The 26,334-nt window shown below is 48.8% G+C and overlaps 1 protein-coding gene across 3 annotated transcripts in view; it reads left to right on the top strand.

Annotated features, from left to right (window-relative positions):
- The window catches only part of Delta (neurogenic locus protein delta), a 281,198-nt gene that overhangs the window by 32,590 nt on the left and 222,274 nt on the right, over positions 1–26,334 (top strand). The window lies entirely within an intron of this gene.

The following is a 26,334-nucleotide window of genomic DNA, read 5'->3' as shown; positions in this document are numbered from 1 at the left end:
TTTGAGCCTCGACTATGCAAGCAGCTCCCCTCATTATTAAACTATACAAAAAAGCTGGTAGTTTAAGGGCCTATTAAGGATCAAGTAATTGTCCTGTACTATACATAAAGTTCACCAGAAATCACGACAAAGCAGCTTGCTATATAGAAATCGCAGCAGAGCTCATCGAATAGCGATTGAACGCTAATGGATTTTGTAATCGCTTCAAAGGCACGAAAAGCCGCAAGCGGAAAAGAAAATGCAAGAGGGAAGTTCGAGGTTGGGAGGCGAGCGCTTATTAATTTTGGGGACCGCACAGTTCGGCTTTGCGGGTTCGCATACGAGAGAAGCCGATATGCGGTTCGGAGTGCGCTTACAGATGACGTAATAAGTATGCCTTTCCCCTCTATACCGTTCACGTCTGCAATCCCGAACCGTGCAGACAGTTACCGAGTACGCAAGGTCTAGCCTCCTCCCTCCCCCCCCCCTCCCCTACACTTCTCGATTTGGTGTAATTTAAAAGTCGGGCTTGAACCCCGCCTCGTCAATGGGGACGGCTGCAAGAACGCCTGCGCGTGGATCGGAACTCGGGGTTCTTTTGTTTTGTAACTTGGTTCCTTTCGTAATTTGTTCCGCGGCCTGGAGGACTCTCTGCGGATCCAGGTGATACGACACACGCACGCAAGCGAGTTGGCGCGCGGGTTTTTTCGCTCGCCGAAACTACTCCGCTCCTACCCTTACACCCCTCCTCCTCCCGAAGTTCGAAGTTACAACGGTCAAGAGAGAGGGGGGCAAAAAAAAACGCGCGATTTCGCTTTTCGGAACTCACTTATTTTGTCTCCCTCTTTTTTTTTTTACCTGTCCAACTTCTGCGGCTCTCTGAGTAATAGCTGAAACGATAACAGCAAAAAGTGCAAATCAATACGAGGAAGCAAGCTGCATTCGGCGTGTAACCCAGATTTTGTTCCACGCCTGCAGCTCCCAAGCGCGGTTCGATTCAATTTTTTTGACGCGGAACTGGGCAATTTGGCAGCCGCCGTTTCAGCTTTGCTAGCAGACGTGGACCGCTTGGCCGCCCACGCCATTTTTGCGCCCCTCCGCGGCGAGAGGGAGCTGGGGTAGGTCGGGGCGGGGTCGGGCGAAAACCCGATACCGCTGCCGTATGAAACGCTTCGGTTCGTTGTTTTGTTTATCTGTTTTCTGTTCCTTTTTGTTTCTTTGCTTTTCGTCCGCGTTAGAGCGCGCTCCTGGCGAGTGTCGTACGTATCGGCGTATCTCTTTTAGTTATTCTTTGAACTTGCTTTCTTTCCGCACTGCTGCGGTCTCGTTCACAATGAGCGTGACTGTAACTGTAATATAAAATTTCGCTCCCAGCTTGAGTGGGCGAGGCACATGAAGGGGAACTGTTGCGGGGGGGCCGAGCCTTCCTTTTTCGTTTAAGTGTTGTATCATTTCTTGTACATGGAATCAAAAAGAAGCGATCGAAACAGACGAATTTGAGTTTAACTTCTGCTCCGGCCGACTCGCAGACGAATGACAGACGCACGTGGTCTGTTAGAGCTTACTTGTCATGCCTGTCCGGCGATGGCAGACGGCATTTCTCATTCTTTTCTTCACAAAGGGAAATTCGAGATAAGCGCCCAGTTCTGCGCGGTGCTATATGCACCGAGAAGGGCGGTTACTGTCTGGAGTTTAAAATAGATGTATTTTTTTCTCTTCTGGCTGTCTTTTCCTAGCAACAATAACAGCGCTGTGAAACGAAGGAAAACCCGCGACGGTGCACATGGAATACTGCCCTTGGGAAAGCCCCAGTACTCCTGCATACGTTGTAGTCGCTTAGTAGGAAACTGCAGCGCTTCATGAAAATTATATCCCAAAAGTTTGTATTACGTTATTTTCTTTTTTTACATTCTGCAGAGAACTTGTAAGAAGTTGTAGCATGTCCGCTTAATACACTGAAGTTCGATGCATTTGCGATGCCAGTGCCCGTGCAACTTCATTTAATTTTCTTTTTAAAAATACGCCAGAAAACAACGAATAAACGTGCATCATAACGCGTCGCAGATGTTATCGAGTAATCACTTCATAATCTATAAAACGTCGCAGACGACGCGCAGAGCGTGGGGAAACAGACGACGTTCCTGCTGCAAAAGCCGTCTGCTTTGCGCCCATGCTCGGGCAGAGTAAGCGATTTTTATGCAGTCGAGGTACTTCGTGTTCAATAAGCGATAACGAAAGACAGGACCACTCCGTGCGCGTGTTTCGTCTGCTGTACAGCAGCGCGAACTTGAACACCACGCCCCGCCGACCCTTCTTTTATCTTTATGACGTACCATGCACACGGCCACGGTGAACACGGCCTGCGAACCGGTGATTAAACGTTACCGCTTTCGTGCGCCGGCAAGGACAAGGTTGCTAACGCACTATCTACGGAGCTTCGCTAAACGTGTGCACGACCTGAAAGCGTGTTGCACGTAGTCGCTCATAAATTCACATACGTGAAAGGGAAAAGCGCAGAAACGGGATTAAAAATGCACCGCGGGGCAAAGCAGAAGTCAAAGCTACGAAGTCAGGCGGGGCACCGCTGGAAAGCAGACGGCCTTTCTTCGCATCTAAAAAAAGCAGCTGCCCTTTGTTTTCGCGGAGTTTACGCAGAACAGCAGAAACAAAAGAGGAAAGTGGGACGAGCAGACGATAACGAGCGTTTATACGACGCCGGTGCTTATGGAAACGAGAGTTTTTAAAGATGGGGCGGTGGCGCTCGCGCTTTTAAAGATAGCAGACTACACGGCCGTCTCGTATATACATGCGCGACCAGACGATCCTGCCCATCTCACGAAAAGCTGCGCGGAACGGCGGGCTCAAACGCACTGTTGCCCGGGCGGTTAGAAAAATCGGGTGAACGAGCGTGTCGATGCTTTTCTTGTTGTTGTTGTTTCTTCGTTCTTTTGTTTTCGAAGTAGCAGACGCGACTTATTAACGGCGCTCAGCAGATGTAAACGGTGTGCGAGGTGCAAACCAACCAAAGGATTCGTTTGTCTTGGCGCGTTTTCGGCACCAAAATGGCGCCCTGAAAAGCGTGCCTTCTTTTTCTTTGTCAAGTTGGTTCTTGGAGGAAAACACGATGGTGCGGGAAGGTTGAGGATATGTTTTAGAGATCGCCGTGGTGGCTCGGTGGCTACGCCGTTTGGATACTGCGCACGAGGTCGCGGGTATTAGAGAGTTTTAGAACAGGGGCCCCAGACGTTTTGGGGCCCCAAAGAAATAGCGTCGAAGCCACTGCGCATGCGCGAGACGTGAACTGCGTTTGGGTTTTGCGTTGGACACTCTATTTCAGTGATTTAGCGGGAACCCCAAAAGTTGCCCCGAAAGATTTGTGTAAACAAACATGGCGGCACCCATCGAAACGACGGCTCTAACCTATAGAGTTTAAAACAGCACGTATACTGACGCGTTCAAATTGAGCGTTCTTTCTTTCCAAGAAAAAGGTTTCGTCCTATACACTAAATGAAAACCGATAAAAGGTCTCAGTAAAGGAACTTTCAATTCGCCGCACGCAGAGATTGTCGTGCAGGATCCAGAGTTCACGAAGGCTGCGAGCATGCGCGCCTTTTGGGCACGCTCGCGAAAGAATGAGAACCGCGGTGTGAGCACGACCACGTGACTCGAAGTGAAGCTCTTCGCGCCTGCTTCGGCCGCACACGGTTCAGCGCCATCCAGAAACCAGTGCATGCTCGGGAAAATCCACACGCCAAACCCAGCGGAGCTGCGCGCATACAGAACGTAAATTTCGCGATGCTGCGATCGATACACGGAAACAGTAATTAATCTTCCATCACAGAGCATCTTCAAGCGTCAAACGCTCCTGAAAGAACCGCACGGACCACCGAAGTGGTTGGCAAGAAGGCGCGTTTCTGCAGCCTTCTGGACCGCCCAGGCGTGTTACAGCCATCGTGCTCGTTTGACACCTCGGCATTTCGCTTTCGCACAGGAGAGCACAGAGGTTCCGCTTCGTCCACAACACCGCTTCGGAATACTCCTCTTCAAGTAGCCAGGGATTCCACCCCACTGACATCTCAATGCTCCTCTGCGTTTGAAATTACGTGCGCTGTTACGGACCTGGAAAGCGCTTCTGTGTATGTATAGCAGACGCGGCGGCGGCGGCGGCGGCGTCTGCTCGCGTAACAAAAGTGGATGCCAATCACGCCGCGGCAAAGTCAAGATAGAAAACGCAGCGCGAACGGGCCGCTTATATCAGTCAAATATCAAAAGGAGGAGCCGCGCGCTATCTTTCTTTTTTTCTTTTTTTTTTGCCAGAGGCATCGGAACCCTTTGTGCGAGGCCTTCTTCATCTTTTGAGTGTGGTTTTTCGCCGGGGCAGCCGAACCCTATAATTCCGCTTCGAGGAGGAGGAACCCGTTTTGAAAAGGGACTCGGAATCGTCTGCTACACGTCGCGGCAGCGCTTCTGCTGCGCCACTTCTGCTTGGCGTCGCGCCGCGCTAAAGAGAGGGGAAGCGATCGTCGTCTGCTGTTCGGGCGCGAATCGTCTGCATGCTCGCGCCTCCATTGAGGAGAGCAGACGACGTCGATTAGAATGCGATAGCTCTATTGTGCCCCGGCCATGCGTGATGGATCTGTTCGGAAAAATTCGATTGACTCGGTTCTCGGCACAGCTCCTCGTTTGAGCTTTTATTTTTTTCCTTCTTGTGGTTTTCTTTTTGCTTTGTGCACTACTTTCTCTCTCTAGGCAAGTGCTTTCGGCAACGGCTGTCGTGTATTGTTAACCCGCCTGAGCTCGTAGGCGACGCGCAGTGTGAAAGTGGAGGCCACCGCGCCGGATAGAGAAAGGCGCGAGAGATTTAGCTGTTCGAAAGCATCGTTCTGCTGTTTCGTATTTCAGATGCCGACTTTATGATGCAGTGGTACAGTTCCTGCGCACTACATTTCAAGCACCAGTGCACGCGGATCGCCATACAGATCGACGTCTGCTTACTTTCTCAAAGCAGGAGAATTGAAACCCGCATGTCGCCAGGATCGAACAGCTTGAGTCTTTCCGTTGATCTTGTTTCAAAGTGGTTAAATGCGCTCTCAAGCAAGCGAAAGAGAAGCAGTGCCTGTGGCTAATTAAATGCTGTCATATGCTATGTCGTCCGTTCAAGAGTGTCATCAATGACATATCAGTGGAAGAATTAAGAAAACAGAATAAGAACAAATTTACAGACGTAACAGGAAATGTCTCGGTATTGGGCAGTGGGTGTCTTTACCATCCAAGAAGCATTTACTCGCGGGTGTCTTCGGGTCGTCTTAAAGCGGTGCACCCAAACTATTACGCAAAACCACACGGACAGCATACGACATATTGCTGGCGTATATAGGACCACGGTGGGCGCAGCAGCACTGTTACGTGCTACAAAGGAATGAAGGAAACGGAACGTTTTAATTAAGCAAGTTTCGGTCAAGACTTGTCGTTTTTACGAAGCCGCATAAAGTACTTTCCTTGCGTCCTCTTGTGTCATGTTACTCTTCCGCTATAAGCTCATGTAGACTCTTCCGAAACCGGTCCTGACCCTGCACTCTGAAACGGAGTGCAGGGTCAGGACGCACAGAGTGCTTTGCTGTTAGTGATCGACAGGTTCCATTTGCTGCATGAAGGAGACAGCGTCCATGATGGAGGCTTTTATAGATTGTAAAGTACTTCGGAACGCACGGTGAACTGTAAGCGACCGTCTGGTTCTATGTGCTGCAAATACAAAACTGGGTTCGCGAAGGACAGCGTGCTCTGGTGATGGTGATCGCCGGCTCCGTCCCCTGACGAAACCAGCGTTCGCGACGCAGATCCTCTCGATAACTGACCCGCCTCGTCAGTCTGGTGATCGTTTGGTTCCGTCTGTTTGCATAAACATATGTTCGCATTGCCGGCTCTCGCATAGCAGACGCACCATAGTTCGTTCGGTGATCGTCTGGGATCGTCTGCTGCACAAACGAGCGTTCGCAATGCAGGCTCTCTCACAGCGGAAAGGCCCAGTACGTCTGGTGATCATCTGGTGATCGTCTGGTGATCGTCTGGTGATCGTCTGGTTTCTTCTGTCGCAGAAACCAGCGTTCACGACGCAGGCTCTCTGTATGTAAGTACACACGTCTGGACCGTCTGCTTCCGTCTGCTGAACGTGTTCGTTCAGGATTTACTAATAGCGTGACTGCTTCTGATACCGAAAACCGCAGAAGTCGTTCTCCAGATCGGCGCACTTTATGCTAATTCATAGACTGCACATTAGAGATCACGAGGCGCTTATCTATTAGCGATGGTGTAACGGCTCGGTGTCAAATTATACGCCGCGCTTTTCAATTTCCCTGCCTCGTCGCATTGTTCTGCGTGCCGGCAATCGTCATCTTTCCCACGCCCCCGCGTGCAGTACACACGAGTTATGTGCGATACACTACGCCGGCGCGGAGCGTTAACCAAACCGGTCAGAGTGTTGCCGAAGAGCTTCGACGACGCGCGAAACAGGAAGATGAATTGGCGCATACAACTCGTTGAACACTTGAAGCGCCGGTCCGCGATTGAGGACAGGACCTCGTTCGGAGCATGCAGTGTTGTTCTAGCGCATTTCGCACGGTCATTTTCCCGCGCGGATTCCAGCCGTATACATCTGTACGAGTCGCCATATCTGAGTCGTTCTTTCGCGTCGTCAAACGTGCATGTGTCGTGCATATACAATTCGGCAGTGCATAGCCGAATTGCAATGGCAATTCGGCTATGCACGGAGCCAGACGATCCAGACGTGTTTCCTATATATATAAAGGGAGCCTGCATCGTGAACGCTGGCTTCTGCGACAGAAGAAACCAGACGATCACCAGACGAACCGGGTCTTTCCGCTACGAGAGAGCCTGCATTAGCGAACGCTCGTTTGTGCAGGGCAGGGTGAAAATTTTGAAGGTTTATGGAATCTTTAAGACTATAGCCCATTGCAGATAACGTAATTCTAGTCCTTGAGCTGGATCATGCATTCAGAGAGGCGGACATTACTGGCACGATAATTTGAATCACATGTTAGAACTCATTGACAAGAACGTCTTATGCTTACGATACAGATGTTATAATGACGTGTTCTTGACGGAACAATGACAACACGACGATGACGGCTTGAGCATGACAGGGAGGCGAAGTACATATATGCGCAGCACAGGAAAACACACAGCGCTGTAATACACAGGTTGTTTTAGCGAACGCTGTCAAGATTTTTATTTTAAACTTGCCCGTGGCAGATTCACTAATGAAGTTTTTCTAAATAATTACCTTATGGCACATATTGAAATCGACCAATTCCAGCCGGGGGAGTCCGCAAGGCGAATCCACCTGGAACGGATTCCTAGGATTACACCAGTTTCGATATATTTATTCCCGAACTTCGCGGAGAAATGCATTGGCGTTCCAGAATTAGTTTTGTGCTTCAATGCATAACGCGACCTTTGTTAAGAAAGTGAGTAGAACGGACAGTACATTTTTACCGGTTTGACGGCGCATATCTCGTAAATAATGTCATCCATGAAATTATTTTCAAGTGGATGTGACTTGCAGTATCATCCGCTGCAATTTTTAAATTGCAATATGTGTCATAAGGTAATTAGCTAAAACTTAATTAGTGATTTTTGTTAATAGCCGATTATGCCTTTCATTTTTTTGTGTGTTTAAGTAATGTCCGTCTCTTCGAGTAGACCAGCTCATGAACTCGAATTGTGCTATATGTCGCAGGTAATTTTTAAAGAAATGTGAAAGTGCTCGCTGAAACACCCGCGGTATGTTTTTCCACTATATGCATATATTCCATCTTTGTTGAAGCAAAGCTAAGCTACGTAAACGTCAACTTCTTCTACTCCCTTGCACTGTTATGTAAGCATCCGCAGCAGAGACTGCCTGCTTGAGTTCTGTGAAACGGTATAATTTCGGGAACGTTTGGTTGACACTTGCTGTATATAGTTAACTGCCGGCGGCTTAGCGAGAGTACCGGTTACCAGTTATGTTCGGTTGCTAATGTTAACAAGAGTGACTTTACGTGTACGGTATGTATACTTCAACGACGAAGACAAAGACAGACGACTCTTGGCGCTAAGGCTCATATCCACCCTCCCCCCATCCCCCCACCCCGGACCCCTCGACTCTCCTTTTTTTAGCAGACGTCAAGTGTGCTGGTCGTCTGCTCTCTTTAGGTGGAAGCCGCCGACACATTAGGCCTAAGTGGCGTTATCACACGTCTGCACGCGTCGGCGGCACGGTCATGGCGGCGAGCGCGGACCCCGGAACGTTCGGAGCGTTCGCCTCCATGTTTCCTCCTTTCCCTCGACTCGCTAAAAGCGTGCCACGTTCTGGCAATGCGGCGCGTTTTCCCCCCGTTGCTGTGTCAATCTCACGATAGAGGGGAATTGGCTCCATACATGTACGAAAGAGGTTCCTTATTTTTATTGTTTTTTTGGCGACGTGAGCTTGTTGGCACCCGCGGAAGCGTTACGCTGACAGACGGCGCCTCGACGTGTGCGTGTGTGTGTGTGTGTGTGTACGCGCGCGTAGTAAGTTTGCGCACTCTTTTTTTGTTCGTGTTTACTCGGTCACAGAGGAGCGCGCACGCTTTAACAGCTTTTCTGTGTGCATACGCGGCGTTCCAAGTGAGGCAGGAGCGTACGCCTGTGTATAGCGCACGCACATACTATACGCCTGCAATGCGCGTCGAGGTGTGAAGGCAGCGTCGTCGAGCCCCACTGGAACAATTGTGCGCTTCGTTTAACGCGGTGTGTATCTGCACACGTTCGCGGAATGCGTACGTCTGGGCCACCTGTACACGCGTCTTGGCGGCATCGTTGAAGCGCGCACGTTGACCCCGCCCACGTCGGACGCCATTTTGTTTTAGAGTAGGGGTCGCGCATAGAACGTTGAACAGCGTCGTCTTTGTGATGTGCCGCTACGTAGTATACACATTTTCGAAGGCGTGACCACTGCATTGTACTGAATGCCTATAGGTTCTCGCGAGATCACCGAAGCTTTAGGCAATATCGGGTTCGGTAAGCGCTTCCCCGTCGAAAGGAAACGATTTCCGCGAAGGAACTCTTGGCTGGGCTTGTTGGTTTACGTCCATTATGCGGCGAAATCGGTGCAGGCGTCGGGACGTGCGAGAAAAACGGACATAAGGGGGAGCGAAATTATTTCGTTTGCCACATAGTTTGTTTCGGGAGAAGTTGAGGGAACGGAGATGTCAGACACGTTGAGGAAACTGCAAAGGTTACCATTTATGACAATAGCTTTGAGGAAGCACCACCGCTTTCGTCACGCCGGGCTTGGCAACGGAAATTTCAGGTCCAAGTAGCACGACGTCATAGAGCAGATTGCACATGCCTGCAATCTAGAAGGCGCTTGCTTAGCCCAGTGGGTGAGGCACTCAGCTACAGAGCGTGAGGTCGTAGGTTTCGAACTGACTACTGCCAACGGTCTGCCTTTCGAGTTTATTCTGTTTATATATATATATAAATAAATAAATAAATATATATATATATATATATATATATATATATATATATATATATATATATATATATATATATATATATACACACAATGGATGGATGGATGGATGTTATAAGCGTCCCCTTTGGATCGGGACGGTGTGTTGCGCCACCCATCTTCCAATCGCCTCTCACTAATCTCTATTGCGGACATGTTTACTTTTCCACAGCTCTCGCTGAACCCAAGGGCTTCAAGGAGGCTAGTGGAGCCTAAATCGATCGCTGGGCAGACGTATTCACATTGTAATGAAACATGCTCCATCGTTTCCCTAGCTTTACCGCAGCAAGCACATGCTTCTTCTTCCTTCTCATATCTCGCTTTATAGGTGCTTGTTCTAATGCATCCCGATCTCGTTTCACATGTCTCACATAGAGTGACTCTAGTCTCACATGGTCCAGCACGCCGCCCTGGTGTCGACGAACGTAGGCAGCTCTCGTCGCACAGCTGCGTCCATCAGCCGGCGCGGGCGTTCAGAGAAACCTCCTTCTCACCTTCGCGAATAGAATCTGCGGAGCATCAAAATTCGAGGAGCGAGCTCATCGCCCCGAGCGACGCGTCACGTGGGCGTTCTTGTTGTACACGTATGGCTGCCGCCTTTGAGGCGCGTGCGAGGCTTAAGTGGCCGTGCGTAGAGAAGAGGGCGAGGGGGAGGGGAAAGCGGCGACCACTATACATGCGCCGGGGCGACAAAAAGGGGGCAGCACCGGCGCGTGGCATATGGCCGGTCTAATTGGGGGCCGCCAACGGCGGGACGGACCGTTATCCCTAAGAGGACGCGCGCTATACCTCCTTGCTTGCTCTTCGAAACAAAGAGAAATAAATAAGCAAATAGGCAGACTGCTCATAGTTGCGTGCAGCGTAGTTAAAGCTGCGGCCGCTCCGGAGTCGGAAAAGCGACGTCTCAAAGCAATCGCAATCTAACCGGACGCAATGTGCAAGTTGTACTATAGTTTCCGTTTAAACAATTCATCAGTTTCCTTCATTCGTCGTCTCTGGATTGATTTCTTTTATTACTATTTTTTTTACCGAACATTTGGACCAGCTGGAACGGATCCGTTGTTGGTTGGCAAGGCGTTAACGATTCTAATCAAGTACAACATTTACGAAACACGCTAATGTATTTTTCTTTCCTTTCTGCACCCTCTTACGCTACGAGTCTTTTTTTTTTATCTCTCTCTCTCCCTCGCTTTATTTCTGCGGATGCTTCGAAATTGCTCGGAATGCCGAAAAATGCAGACTTTATCCCACTCGGGTGCAATGCATCAGCGAACACAACGGCTGGTATGCAGGCTGTTCTTTTTTTAGAAGGGCACCGGTATACGCTAACGTACGCTAACGTACGCTAACGTGTCCACGTCAGGAATTACGGTCGCACACCGACACCTTCCCTGACGACTCTTGCGCTCATATCCGGTGTCTGAAAGTGGAGCAGAGAGACGGCAAATGTTCCGACGCCATCCAAGTTGCACGCGCTGTTCGACACCGCGAAGGGTGCACCAACACCTTGACCAAATGTCCTCATTTACGGCGCTCTGCTTCTGAGGACGACGTCAAGGGTTCGACTCCTTGGCCCCGGAGACAGGAGAACCCCAAGTGGCCAAAATTACCACGGCGCCAAAATACCGCTTCTCTTACTGTCCCTTTTCTCCTGTGTGGTGCTCAATTCAATGAATGAATGAATGAATGAATGAATGAATGAATGAATGAATGAATGAATGAATGAATGGAACACTGGCGTCACGTTTCCGCAGTGTCAGTAGTACATAGGATGTAAGACAATGCGTGCCCGCTTCGCGCACGTTCAGCCTCCCTGCGAGAAGCGCGCTGCACACAACTAATGTGACCCGGCGTGTGCGCCTCGCGCCACCGGCCACGGTGTCACGTGGTATCCCGCTGCGACAGACGGCGTCGTCGCCTACGGGTTTCGCAACACTTTGTGCACGCGTGGGCGCCCTCTGTGTGTGTGTGTGTGTGCACTTAATATCTCGACAGTTGCCCCCTCCAGATGCCGCCTCATTTTTGCATTTACTTATTTTTTTTACCCCCCGATTCATGTTGCTAGCACTTTCGGCTCGCGATCGCAGCTCGACAGACCATTACATCGTGCAGGGGCCGAGTCGGCACTTTTTTTTTCCTTTTTTATTAATTCGGGAATGACCCCCACGCTGCCCGAGGGGCGTTACAGCAGAGGGGGGTAACGACACGAATATAAAGAAGTCTTCATTTTCAGAGCACCCTATTGGGCTCCAGACAGCTTGTTCCATTCCGCGATAATCCTTGCAAAGAAAGAGTCGGCGAACAAGCGCGTCTTAATAATATATGGGGTTTTACGTGCCAAAACCACTTTCTGATTATGAGGCACGCCGTAGTGGGGGACTCCGGAAATTTTGACCATCTGGGGTTCTTTACCGTGCACCTAAATCTAAGTACACGGGTGTTTTCGCATTTCGCCCCCATCGAAATGCGGCCGCCGTGGCCGGGATTCGATCCCGCGACCTCGTGCTCAGCAGCCTAACACCATAGCCACTGAGCAACCACGGCGGGCGAGCGCGTCTTGGGCCGGTGTTTCCGTGCTGTTTGGACGTGGTTAGTACGTTTAGAAATGTGGCACGTTTCCCACAAGTATGTCTCCTCAGTAATTCCTTCATTGTTGCATATTAAGCAGAGAGAGAAAACAAAAGAGCTTCCAGCTTCGTTGCAAGGAATTCTTACATTTATATGTTTTCTTTTATAGCACGTTATCTTTTTTAATAATGTTATTTTCGTCCCTCTCTCCGCATCTGTTACATCCGGTGGTCCCTTGGCCGAAACGTTGGCTTTAGGTCGCGGCCTCCCTCGTTGGACCAGCGTTGGTCAATCGCAGGATCGAGTGTCATGCAGGCGGTTGCGGCGACCTTCCGGGTACCTAAAGGAACACTAAAGTGAAACAATAAATCAGTTTAGACTAATGAAGCATTGCTTGAGAACCCTGCAGGCAGTCATTTAAAAAATATAGTTTGATTATTAGATGAGGACATTAAGGTCCAAGTATCAGTATTTGAATTTCGCGCCGAAACCCGACGCTGCTACGTCAGTGTGACGTCAGGGATTCCAAAGTATGTTTTCGCATTTGGGCCGCGTTGGCTGAGTAAAGGTTCCCGAAACTTGCCATGTTTCATATTTGGTTCCTTTAGAACACAATGTAGTCAATCTGTACCGCTACATATAATTATAGTAGGCCCTAGAAGACGCCATCAAAATCCAAGACGTCACAGCCACCAGGTGTGAGAACTTAAGTAGGCGTCGCCACCCGTATTTCGTTCTTGCGCTTTTTCTGGCTTACCAAACGTCTTATCGTTGTAAGAGTGGTGTTTTTGGTGTTCTAGAACGGTGATTTACTGATGCAGAAGAAATCACTTTTCACTTTAGTGTCCCTTTAAAGGAACACAACGGTAGCTAGCGCTCTTTAGCGTAGGTGACTCCATGCATTGTTGCGGAGTATACCGATCTAGCTGTTGCAGAGCAGCCAAGGACGGGTACTCGCTGACGTACGATTCTACAAACACGACGGTTTGCGAGGTGTGCTTTGGTCAGACCAGCCTTGGCGCAGACATTCTGAACAAGCGTCATAGACAACGCGACTACAGGGGACGTATTATGGGACGATCACTTTCGGCGATATCACTTTCGGGCGCGCTTATATAGGGCTAGTTGAGCAAAACCGGATGAGCTGATTGGCTGGTTGGGCACTACGTCACGCGGAAGGCGATATATAGTATCGCCGAAAGTGATCGACCAAGAATGCGTCCCCAGGAAGACGACAACCGTAGACGCTGACTATCAACTGGTGGTTTCGTTCGAGGAGCGGAAATACATAAGCGAAACCTCGCTGTGACGAAGTTGAATGTGGAGCCAGACTTCGTTATATCCGTTACTTCGTTATGTACACTGTTGCGTTTACTGCAGAATGAATCTTTGTGGGGATTTCAAGGAGAATTTCACTTAACTTCGTTGTGTCCGTTATTTCGCTATATCCTGCTCGTCTCGTGTCCCGTCCACGTTTTGCGCTGTTAACATCAGCTGCTTCAATGCGTTGTCCAATACCTCCCCCCCCCCTCCGACGTTTGCTACAATAATTAAATGTTGGGGGCTTTTATACCTAGCAAAAACCACAGTCCGTTATAAGGGGGGGGGGGGGGGAGGGAGGGGAGACTGCGGGTTAATTTTCACCGCTTGGCTTTCTTTCCTCAATCTGCACCTAAATCTAAGTGCTCGACTTCCTCTCCTTTTCTTTCTTTTTTTTAAAATTTCGCTCCCATCGAAACGCAGCGGCGGCCGCAGGGAACGAACCCGCTACCTCTAGCTCAGCAGTGCAACGTCACAGCCACCGATGGGCTAGCCGCGGCGCCGATCACCCGAATTTACTGCAACAGCGACTCACTTCAGACTCCAAAACGAATGCATCATCATCATCATCACCACCAACAACAACAACACCATCATCATCATCACATCATCATCATCATCATCATTGTCGTCGTCGTCGTCCTCCTCATCATCATCACACCACCACCACCAACATCATCATCATCATTATTATTATCATCATCATCATCATTGTCGTCGTCCTCCTCCTCATCATCATCATCAGCCTGGCTACGCCCACTGCAGGCCAAAGGCCTCTCCCATACCTTTCCAACTGCAATGTATACAGTATACACTCGCTGTTTGCTCCGCACTCAATTGGAAACCGGCTGTGCAAAGCGATTACGCGTAGCACTTACGTGCGATTGCGCGTAATAGACAATCCGATCGGTCGTTTCCTCCCGCTCGCGTTTCTATTTATACCGGCAGTATGCATACATATAGCCTATGAAAGCCGATGCAAAGAGAGTGCCACTGAAGGCCCGGACGTTGAGTGCCATAGCCCAAATTACAGTTGCGCGTTTACGCCGTTGTTGAGCATTACACCGTGATTCAAACATATAGCTATCTGTGTTACAGTGTATCTATAGCACCTGTTACAGATATGGGCTAAGCTATACAGACGTAGAGGTGACAGACAGACCAATAACTCGAATTTATTTTAAAGAATGGGCGAACGAGGGGCGCCGGCTGGAGAACAACGTTTCGATTAGGGTTCTCGCCTTCGCTGTGACGATGCGTGTCATGCGGGTAAGCTTCGTCGTTTCGAAATTCGCCGGGATTTCTCGACACGTTGACATTAGCGCCAGCGCATCCTGCGGCGTTTGTGAAAAAAGAAAAGAAGAAAAGAAGAAAGAAAGGAAGCAGGTGGAGACGTACTTCTGGCGTGCACTTTCGATGCGTCCAGACGTTGGTAATCGTTTTCAGCCCTAGCATAAATCTAGCACACGCAGCAGACAAGCGCATATGTTAGCAGGCAGCGCTCGAGTCTCAATCAATCAATCAATCAATCAATCAATCAATCAATCAATCAATCAATAAAGTGCATCCACAACATCTTGGTACACAAATCGACACAGTACAAAATTTCTGGAAAAGAAATATTTACTCAACTGGCGCTTCGGCTCTGAGGATGCTATAGATAGTTCAAATTATATTTTGTAAGCGCCAGCTAGGCCGACACCCAGCGCTTCTTTTTAAATTTATCTTTACATACAAGCCACCAGTCGCTTGTGACTCCTTTCCGCCCCTCCCCCCTACACGCTTTTCCCCTTAATTTTGCTCTCCCTATCTGTCCCTTGCACGCTGACTGAAAAAAAAAACGAAATAAAGGAATATCGTGAATGCAAATCGGACAGGCATTTGCAGTCCGACACGCGAGGAAAGAAAAACGAAAATAGAAAAGGCGAGGAGCGTATCCGGTCGAACAGAATTGGCGGCGTTAAGAGAACGGGGAAGTTCGTGACGAGGGTCGTGATTTTCGGCCTGCGCCCACCTTTTTCATTCGTTTTCTTTTTTTTTTCGCTAGTATAACAGGCAGGGGTGGGTGCGTTGCGGGGATTTCAGATTACTCGAGCTCGTTCCAACACCCCACTTCCTCTCCCCTCTCTCCGCTTCCATTCACTTCCCTCCTCCCCTTTGTTTCTTGCGTAACCGCCCACGAAAACCAGGAGGCGGGGGGGGGGGGGTTGAAGTGCCTCGCACACGACACGCACAGCACATGCGTGGTGTACACAGATAAAGACTTGCTTACACATCACATTGAAAGCCCGCAGCCGCATTATATATGTAGTATGAAGACTATATGGTCCGCACATAAACAACCCACGGATTTTACACTTTTTCTATCGATTACCGCCTGTGGACACACTGCTGTTAAACCCTTTGGGACCTTATGGGCCACAAGGACATTCCAGAGATCCATGCCAAATCTCTGTACGAAGTTTGTATAGGCTCTCTCCATTGGAAGGGAGGAGGAGGGAAAGAGATAACAAGAAGGCAGGGAGGTTAACCAGAATCACGTCCGGTTGGCTACCCTACACCGGGGGAATGGGAAAGGGGGAAAACAAAGATAACAGGGAGAGAGACTTACACTCCATTGGAAGTGTAAGCATCTTTGCTAGACTATGCAACGTGCATAGTCTATACGGGCTGTCGGAACTCAATCTCGTAAACTGCCTGCTGTTGGAGGACGCGTGTCCGCTTTTCGTTTGCCCGTCCCGTGCGCGCGCGTAGTCCTAAGCTCTTAAAATCTGTGCACACTTGAGCTGTGACGTCACGAAGCTATCACCGTATGTCGTCGTTGGTATACGTTTCATTTCTTTAGAGCCGTGTGCCCATTACTTTCCCGCTAGATGCGCTATCAGACATTCACCTCCGGGTATCACTCTAAAATAATTTACGCCCTTAAAAGTGAAAAAGCGTGTAAATCTGTCCGTAACTCACACCTTTAGGGTATCGGATATATAGATCACAGCCTAAGGGTGTGAGTTATAGACACATTTACACCATTTCTCACGTTTAAGGATGTAAATTATTTTACAGTGTATAGTGCTTCGAAACACCCTGCCCAATGGGCTTCTTTCATACCGAAGGCGCCTTCGCCGAAGACAACACGATTGAAGGCAAGAGAACGGTGCATCACAGCTATGGCTGAAAGAAGCTCGTCGGTGCTGACAGTCGTTTGCTGGCTGTGATGCGCAAAGCTGCTGAAACACAACAGCTTCATTGGAAACGAAAGAGGATGAAGGGCATCAACATTATACCGTTAGGGCTACGAAACTCTACACGTGGTCGTAGAAAGGTGTCCCCAATCGCACAGTGTCACGTAAGGTATTACACATTCTCATAAACAAGTATCAGCTTGTAACTATATACAACCAGACACTGAGCGATGGGTATACAGAAATTATTCGCACACAATGTAAGCAAACTAAGCGACAGAAGCTATGACTCAAATATTTTGCATGCATATATAAAAAAAAAACATACGGATTTACGGGCCGAAACGACGATTTGATTACGAGGCACACCGTAGTAGGGGTTTCCGCCTATAGGGGTTTAGTTAACACGCATCCAATGCGAGGTGCGAGGTGGTTTTTTCGGCATTCCGGCCCAATCGAAACGCGGCAGCCGCGGCCGGGACTCAACCAGCGACCTCACGCTCTACTGTGCAAAGCCGATCGGCACTGAGATGCCTCGACGGGTGATCCATATACGTGTGAGAGATGGACTCTGAAAACTTACTTTAAAATGGATGCGCAGAAAGTTGCGCAGATCTCTCCGACCCTCGAGCGTGCAGCTACGCTACGAATCGCCGCTGTTCTTCCAAATCTCACGCCGACACACTCTTCTGACGAAAAGAGGAAGTCGCACTCTTCTAAACCTTCTTTTTTTTTCATTTGGAACGCGAGCAGTTGTACGGTACGTAGTACGTGACATTACTTTCTTTCTTGAATAGGTGGTTTTCGCTATCCGCTAGCCAATTACGGCGCTCACGCGAGCGAATTGAATTATGGGGTTTTACGTGCCAAAACCACTTTCTGATTATGAGGCACGCCGTATGTGGAGTACTCCGGAAATTTCGACCACCTGGGGTTCTTTAACGTGCGCCTAAATCTAAGCACACGGGTGTTTTCGCATTTCGCCTCCATCGAAATGCGGCCGCCGTGGCCGGGATTCGATCCCGCGACCTCGTGCTCAGCAGCCCGACACCATAGCCACTGAGCAACCACGGCGGGTGATCACGCGAGCGAGACCGCCAATCTCGGCGGGGTCAGGACGCCAGATGGCGCTAACGCATAACGTCCGCGTCGCGCGCCACCGCGCGGGCGGTTCCGGCAACGCGCGCGCGCCAGCGCAGTTTTTCGCCGCAGTTCCGCGTGCGAGGTCACGTGATCACGCGGCGCGTGACTGCGACCGTGAAATCGGTTGCCGTGTTTTCTTTTCTTTTCTTTTTCTTTCTCTCCTTTAATTTTATTTTCCCGGTAACCTTATACTCGGTCACGCCGAGGTAACCACTTCACCGCACATAAAGAAAAAAGAAAGGAAAACGCAACGGCTAAAAATCTCGGCACTCACAGAAGCGAGGCACTTTTGATTCTGAGCTCCACACGCGGCAGTTGCCATTCGAATGTACGTGGAAAACAGAAATGCCGCAATTTGGCGACCGCTGCAGCACTTCGAACGAAATTTGTTAAATTTGGAAGAAAATCAAATCAAATTCTAATAAATGTAGTGATCTCTTCCAGCTCAATAGCTTGCAGCGTTTCTAAAGGATAGCTGCCTCAGTTTAAAGGTCACCTCCGCAGCGACGGTACAGTGGACCTATCAGTGTAGCTACAGAAGAGGCTCGATGGAAAGCGTTGTAGGGGCTGTTTTCCCTGTTTTCCGGAAGAACTAGAAGTTTAATTGCGTTTAAATTTACATGGCAAGCAGTGACTGTTAGGCGTGATGTACGGGCAAATATTGAATTTTGTGGGTCAATTAGGTGTCGGCGGGGGGGGGGGGGGGGCGACATTTCTAAATATACTTTTTGTGCCTGCATGGTTAGAGACGTTATGGGAAACCGGAAGAGAGTTTTTTTTTTTTTCGTGTCACGGGAGAACCAATGTGGCGGTGACTTTATACCTTCGGTAATCTGAGAAGGAGGGGGGTGAGCGGAGGGACATGTTTTGGATTATGTTAGCGAAACTCTAAATTGTGCAAGCTAACTAAATAGCCGTGTTTTTTTCACATAGAGACGTTATATAAGAAGCGCGATGAACGCTTGCCCAGTGGTCGGAGAGTCAGTTTCGAGACATTCGCGCATTAATTTTCCGCGAATTCCGTGGATGTTCCGCACAACTTTGTGGCGGCCAGAATGCCAGCCGAGACTTTGCTCGTGATTTTCGATAAGAAACGAAGAAAAAAAATAAAGAAGAAAAATGTGGCGCGCAGTCGAATGCGGGATCGAATCCCCAGGTGTGTGCTTGAGTGCCGCGCGGTGAAATTTTATCTCACTGAGGGCACAAAAGAGGGCGGAAAATTGATTGCAGCAGATGTGTATCGGGGCTCAGAGAACCGACGCATATTGTACTTTTCTCCTTACTTTGTTTTACAATACCACAATGGCTTCCCACCAATCCTTCTTTCCTTCCTTTTTCCCCCAGCCAGCCCCTCAATAATTCGTTCAAGTTCTGAACTATTTGCTGAGGCAGCGTATACCTGTAGGCATATGAACGAGCACATGAACATACAGACACTAGTTTATTCGTTCCCTCTGTGGTCGTTTATGCGTCTACAACTACAATGGCCAACCGACTAGCCCGTCGATATCTCCTCAGCAAGTTCACAACTTGGCTGGAAGTCTAGGATGCCTTGTGCAAAAAAAAAAAAGAGAGAAAGAGACATAAAGAGAAAAGAAAGTCTCGTTTTGCGGACAGAAAGCATTCACTGCACCGGGTTAACTGGAGGTCATATTGTGTTACCGTCATCTTGCGACTCTTGTGTTATACATCTAGAATACCTCTTTTATAAGCTGTGGTATAGCGGTCTCGCATCCTACCTAAACCGGTGTGCGCTGACACGGTGTAACTTCTCCCCCGTAGCCCAAATACCGCGCCGCCTCGTGGACAAGGGGGGAGGGGGAGGCCTAGTTGACATGATAAAGCTCGTCCAATTTGTCAGTGCTGAAGAGGACGATCAGGGTGGTCTGACCGCTTCTTTACCGCACTGACTGCTCCCGCGCCAACCTAGAAAAAGAAAAAGAGAAAGAAAATATGCCCCCGCAGTGAATCCTCGGTTGTTCACAGTCTTCCTCGCAGTGGTGAAGAAGAGGGGATGGGGACTGGGCGGGGGGGGATGCGTAGTTGGGGGGGAGGGTGGCAAGGCAGAACTGACAAAGACCACCATTGATCAACCCTCCAGCGCATCCCCCGTCAGGCCGTTTTCCTTTATGCCTTTATTAGAGACGCGATCCCGTACTCATTTTTCTTTCTTCCTGGTTTCGGATATATCTGGCGGACTCTCCATGCTTCCTGGACCTCGCGTAGACCCGAAGTCGTCGGGGTTCCTTTGGAGCCCGGCGTAGTGGTAGAATGGCTGCGGCGTTACGTTTCATGTCTAAAGATCGTCAAGAGGTGTAGCTTTATACCTGGCGGACGCTTATTCGAACGCAGCGGGAAGGAAGAAATCGTTTTGCTCGGCAGTCACTGCATCGAACTTGATAAGGTTTGTTGCGAACGCCCAGATGCGTGGCATGTATTCAGTGGCGCAAGTTGATGCCTGTACACTTGGCAAGGCGGAGCCCGCAAAGAAAAATTAAATTATTAGGTTTTACGTGCCAAAGCCACTTTCTGATTATGAGTCACGCTGTAGTGGAGGACTCCGGAAATTTCGACCACCTGGGGTTCTGTAACGTGCACCTAAATCTAAGCACACGGGTGCTTTCGCCCCCATCGAAATGCGGCCGCCGCGGCTGGGATTCGATCCCGCGACCTCGTGCTCAGCCGCCCAACACCATAGCCACTGAGCAACCACGGCGGATGGATAGATAGATAGATAGATAGATAGATAGATAGATAGATAGATAGATAGATAGATAGATAGATAGATAGATAGATAGATAGACAGATAGACAGATAGACAGATAGATAGATAGATAGATAGATAGATAGATAGATAGATAGATAGATAGATAGATAGATAGATAGATAGATAGATAGATAGATAGATAGATAGGACGCCGCTGCTAGGTTATGTACGAACCACCAAATCCACACCCCGATAAGTGAGACAACCGGATTTCAGAGAACCACGTTTTATTTTTTTGCCCCTAGCTCAGCTGGTGCGCACGAATGACCGCAGCAGTCGTTTGTACGACCACGGTCACCCACCGTCCTACTGCTTCCTCCTTTTCTTTTCCGTTTTCTTTTTTTTTTCTTGTCTTCCCTGACTTTTCTCGCGGCCGATATTTTCGTCGCGAGGAGTAGCGCGTGCGAAATATACACGGACCTACGCCCCCTCCTTCCCCCCTCACCCCCCCCCCCCCGGGCACAAACCCCTCGCGACCCCCGCTGTGAGGTCAACGGCGCACGCGCCCAAGGTGTCATCCATCACGCCGGAACCGCACAGATCTCCTGGATGGGCTGCCAACAAGAGGACGCACGAAACGTCGCAAAACGAAACGACACATAGAGAGAGAGAGAGAGAGAGAGAGACGAAACGTCACAAAACGGAAGGACACACACACACATAGAGAAAGAGAGAGAGACGAAATGTCACAAAACGAAAGGGCATACACAAAGAGGGAGAGCGAGAGAGAGAGAGAGACGAAACGTCGCAAAACGAATGGACGCACACACACATAGAGAGAGAGAGAGAGAGATTACACGCGCAACTCCTCGCGCGCACACCCAAACAGGAACGATACATGCGGGGGTGGACGCGTGGCGTGTTCTCCTATCTCACTTCGTTGGTGCATGGCAGGGCGTATGTGTTTCTTGGGCGGCAATATTTATTTTTTCAAGCGCGCTTTACGTTTCTCGCCTCCCTGTTTTTTATTCAGTTTCACTCTCGCGCACGCGACATAGTGTTGACTCCGCTCGAATCGCGACTGGCCGAGCAATCGCACGTTCCGTCGGCTGGCACGCGAATCGCGCATAATGTTATTCCGCTCCCTGTATACATGAAAGATTTATTTATTTATTTATTTATTTATTTATTTATTTATTTATTTATTTATTTTATTTATTTATCGCAATACGCACAGCGCCCGTAGGCATTACAACGGGGGGGAGAAGGAAACAAAGAACCAATAAATAGAGCAGGCAAAATAAAGCAAGATGACGGCATCGCCTCGTTTGCACTGGGTGTGTCGCGTTTTATTTAATTCGGCTTTTTTTTTTCGCGAGCGCGTCTACTCGGCGGTGGCATATGGCGAGGTGAGGCGCGTGAGAGTCACTATTATTATTTTATTTTTTTTTCTTTTGTAAATAACACTAAAAGAAAGCTTTGTTGCAGTTGCCACGTTGCGTGACATGTCATATGGTGGAGTGACCGCTGTGTTGCGCCCACGTGATAAATTACTGGTCGGTTTTTCTTTCTGTTCTTTTTCTTTCTTGTTTGCACGTTTCTTCAGTCGTTTGCTTGCTAATTTGTTTGTTATTTTTTTTAACTTCATTGTGACCGCGGAGCCATACGAAATGACTGATTCGAAGCTCATGCTATAACGTATATCACGGACGAGGGAGGACGTGATTGGATCATAGAAGGCTGTAGATAGCCGACAGTTGAATCACGAATGGGCGAGCTGCAGTCTGCAGCGTGACGTCACGCGATGGCGCTGACGTCACATTCCCGAGCAGGTCAAAAAGAATAAGAAAAGTTCGCCATACTCTGATGTCATTAAATTGTCATCAAAGGAAGAAATCGTCATCAACCCGAAGATACTAAGGAGCAACAAAGTAAACCCACGTTGGTTTCTCGGAGAAAAAGCGTGTCGCTGTTGAAAAAAAAAAAAAAAAGGTCGTGTTGTTCTGGGAGCAACAGGGACCAACGTTTTAAAAGCTGGTATAGTAACAAACGATTAAATTACTTCTCTTTTCCTTTCGTGAAATTTTCTCCACATTACGTATTCCTGCGGAACTTATTCGCGACATGGCGTGTTTTTTTTTTGTTTTTTTTAGGCAGAATTCATTGTTTCTGTTCGTATGACATCAGCGTTTCGTCGTTCAAAGCAGAATCCGGCTTGACAGCTCTTCCTTTTCGATCACCACATTGCCACACTTTCCATTTATCCCAAATGGTCTTGCAGCTTGCCCACTCACACTACTTACATCACGCCGCCTTCACCAATCGTCCAGTGCACCGGCCATCGACGACAGGTTGCTCACTCTCCCACCCAAAACGTCATGTTTCAAGCTTCCTTCTCTATCTATCTATCTATCTATCTATCTATCTATCTATCTATCTATCTATCTATCTATCTATCTATCTATCTATCTATCTATCTATCTATCTATCTATCTATCTATCTATCTATCTATCTATCTATCTATCTATCTATCTATCTATCTATCTATCTATCTATCTATCTATCTATCTATCTATCCACACACACACACACACACACACACACATATATATATATATATATATATATATATATCCCCTAAAGGGCCAGTTAAGTTCTAGAGCGACCTTTTCAGCGATCTTGCGGCCATCACATGCCTGTCCGAACTTCTGGAGAATGTAACGACTTGTATTTCACCTTATTCAGCTATTTTCATCACATCCTCCAAACCTTACGCAATACTCCCAACGTAAGCTTTAAGGTGGTAGAGTGAAGTGAATACACGTGGCATAGCTATCGAAAATTACTCGGCAAGGATTGTTTTTTGAAGAAGCTAACACCAAAGCATAGAGGTCGGCGTTGTCCTCTGCACTCACCACTGAGCCTGTTTGCACACAACAAAGTGGCGATTGAGTCATATAGTTTAGTTCGTTAGTTTGGCCAATCAGTAATCGAGTTAGCCAGCCAGGCGGTCTGTACGTCGGCTAAAAAATTAAATTATGGGGTTTTACGTGCCAAAACCACTTTCTGATTATGAGGCACGCCGTAGTGGAGGACTCCGGAAATTTGGACCACCTGGGGTTCTTTAACGTGCACCTAAATCTAAGTACACGGGTGTTTTCGCATTTCGCCCCCATCGAAATGCGGCCGCCGTGGCCGGGATTCCATCCCGCGACCTCGTGCTCAGCAGCCTAACACCAATCTGTGCGTCGGTAGCTCGATGGATCCATTGACTACTAACTGATTTGTTCAATCTAATTACTCACTAAGTGACTGGCAGGCTTACTTATCTACTGATGGATTCATCTGGATGATTATGAAAGGTCAGATAGTAGTCACGTGGCTGCAAAGTGAGCTATTCAATAATTAGCACTCGTTATTATTGCAAAATTTAAGATAATAACAATGCTGCAAGAAGGAATATATACGCAATCTCAGAAAGTTGCAATAACTTTGTAAAGTTGACGATGTGAACAACGCTTTAAAAAACCATCACTTTATATAAGCATCAATAGAAGCTGACATTGATCATCTGGACGAAACACATGAGGAATTAAATATCAGGCTTTTGTTAAGCCAAATTAACTCTAGTTCTTTTCTAAAGGCTATGACATCGCGCATGCTATGTTTTCAGGAACACCGTTCCAAAGCATTATGACCCGATGCAGCGCTGATGTGTTGAAGGCAGGTGTGTGGCTGTGTATCCACTTGCAATTATCGTATAAGGTGTACTCCAATTCTGGCCAACATCGGAGACGGCTCTACGTAGACAGCTAAGGAGACAACCGACAAAGCTTCGCGGCCAAATACTGGAACGCGTTTCAAGTCGTCTAGAAGACGTATACGGAAGACGTTTCTGCGACGTGACGCCACCTCGCGGCGACAAAAAGAAAAAAAAGGTTGGGAAAAGCACATTAATTGTGTGTCTTTTCGCCCGTGAACCTATGAAAAACATGAAGTGGCTCATATTAAGGGCATAGGAAAACGTGTCTACGTTTTCACTTGTGCAGACGACCTCCCCATCGAGTTTCCAAGCGTCCTGCTCAGTCGCCATCTTGTTTGGACAGGAAAGCAGCCTGCATCGTTTTTGACTTCGATGCTGTCTTCCCGAAGCTGTCTATACTTTGACGTCTTCGCGAGAACTGGAACGAGACTTCAAATGGCCGCTGTCCACTTGGCAGTGCCGAGTATTGGAACACAGCCTCATATATACTACAATCCGACGCCGCGCAATACGTGTTTCCGGAAAACGCATAGCTAAATCTCTTTTACTTCGAGTTTTGTAATCACCTAAAGTCTTTGCTCAAACACCTGCTATATGAAACAAGCCGCGATTTTGACTCTGCGGTCAACGTTTAGACAAGTGGCTTTGGCTTCGTCTTCGTTCGACCACTGCTGTTCCTTTCAAGCCTCCACCTTCTTGCTAACCTCCGGCTTCTTTGGTCATGCTTTGGTTTTCACGCTTGACTTACTATCCCGCTCCCGGTTTTGGTTCCTGCCCGTTTTTAGTCTGAGGCCTAATTACGTAGATCTAATCAGTCGTGACAATTAATCACCCTGCGCTCTCCGATACGACAGCTCTGGAGCAAATGAAGCTGAAATAAGCCATTCGCGTGTGCTATTTATCTCGCATCCTGCTGTTCCTATACAGGGCCGTTCGCAGGCAATCGAAGGTGGTATGTCGTAATTACCTCAAACCAAATCTTTCGTATACTCTAAATTCTCGTCGCGCCATGGCCGCGTCACAGTTTCTTCCAGATCGAACGGTACGGAGGCACATCGTTCGTATGCACCCAAGAGAACGAGAGAGCAGCTTACACCTGCCGTCCCGCAAGCTCACCGACAACAGTGTTCGTTCTTATCGTTCGCGGGGACTCGAAGAGATAAGCGAGGGCTGTACGCAATCGGAGCTGCTCCGACCCGAAGCTCCGTTCTCGTGGGAAAAAAGTGTTAAAACACGGGAATGTTGACGCAGGCCCGATAACGGGCGCCCGAACAAGAGGGCCCGCCCTTCGGAGCTTGGCTACGAGAAAGAAATAAGGCGGGGGGAGGGAGTACGTACAAGACTGGAATTATCGGTGGCCTTTTCGAGGAGCTTCGCGAAAGAGCGTTCCTTCTCGCGGTTTTCTTTTTGTGGCCTTTTATTTTTATATCCCCTCCAGCTTGTTCCATCCCACGCATAGGTAGAGGGGAAGTCGTGTGACGCAAAAAGAAACTGCGCGCGACGCGCTCCAGTCTGGCAACAATCCCGTCGTCTGTTACGGCGCGCTTTGCGCTGCGCGTTGTCGCTGTCGTCTGCAAGATCGCATTTCTCTCCCCGATTTCTTCTGCCAGCCAGCGGTCGTCTGTTTTTTGGGGAGTGCGACGGCAAAACATCGTCTGCTAGCGACCGACCGCAATCTTCGCGCTTTTTTCGGATACGTCGTCTGGTCAACCGCCGTTGAACGTGCCCTTCCCGAGGTCAAGTTTGTCGTTGTAATTGATGGACTAGGTTGTTTCCTCGTCTGCAGTGCGCCGTGTTCCGCGCACCCGACAAGAAACGATCGACGAAATCGAGAAGTGCATCGGCGGCGTAGAAGCTACACGGCATACAGCGATTGGAAACTGCTGCCTGCGGCATAATACGCCTTCGTCTGCTAACTCCGCGCGTCGTCTGCTCCTGCGCTACGGACCTGACGGAGCCGTAAGATTACGCGTCTTGCCCTGCCATCTTACCTCGTGGGACCAAAGATGAAGCCGACGTATCTGCTACTCATTCGGGCCGGCGTTCGAGTAACGACACCTAAGTAACCACCCGAATAGTTAAAACTCAGTTTGCGTTTGTTTCGCCGCCGCCGTAATC

The sequence above is a fragment of the Dermacentor albipictus genome, chromosome 10 (genome assembly GCF_038994185.2).
Source record: "Dermacentor albipictus isolate Rhodes 1998 colony chromosome 10, USDA_Dalb.pri_finalv2, whole genome shotgun sequence".
Taxonomy (NCBI): domain Eukaryota; kingdom Metazoa; phylum Arthropoda; class Arachnida; order Ixodida; family Ixodidae; genus Dermacentor; species Dermacentor albipictus.
This window is presented reverse-complemented; position numbering and strand designations above follow the sequence as displayed.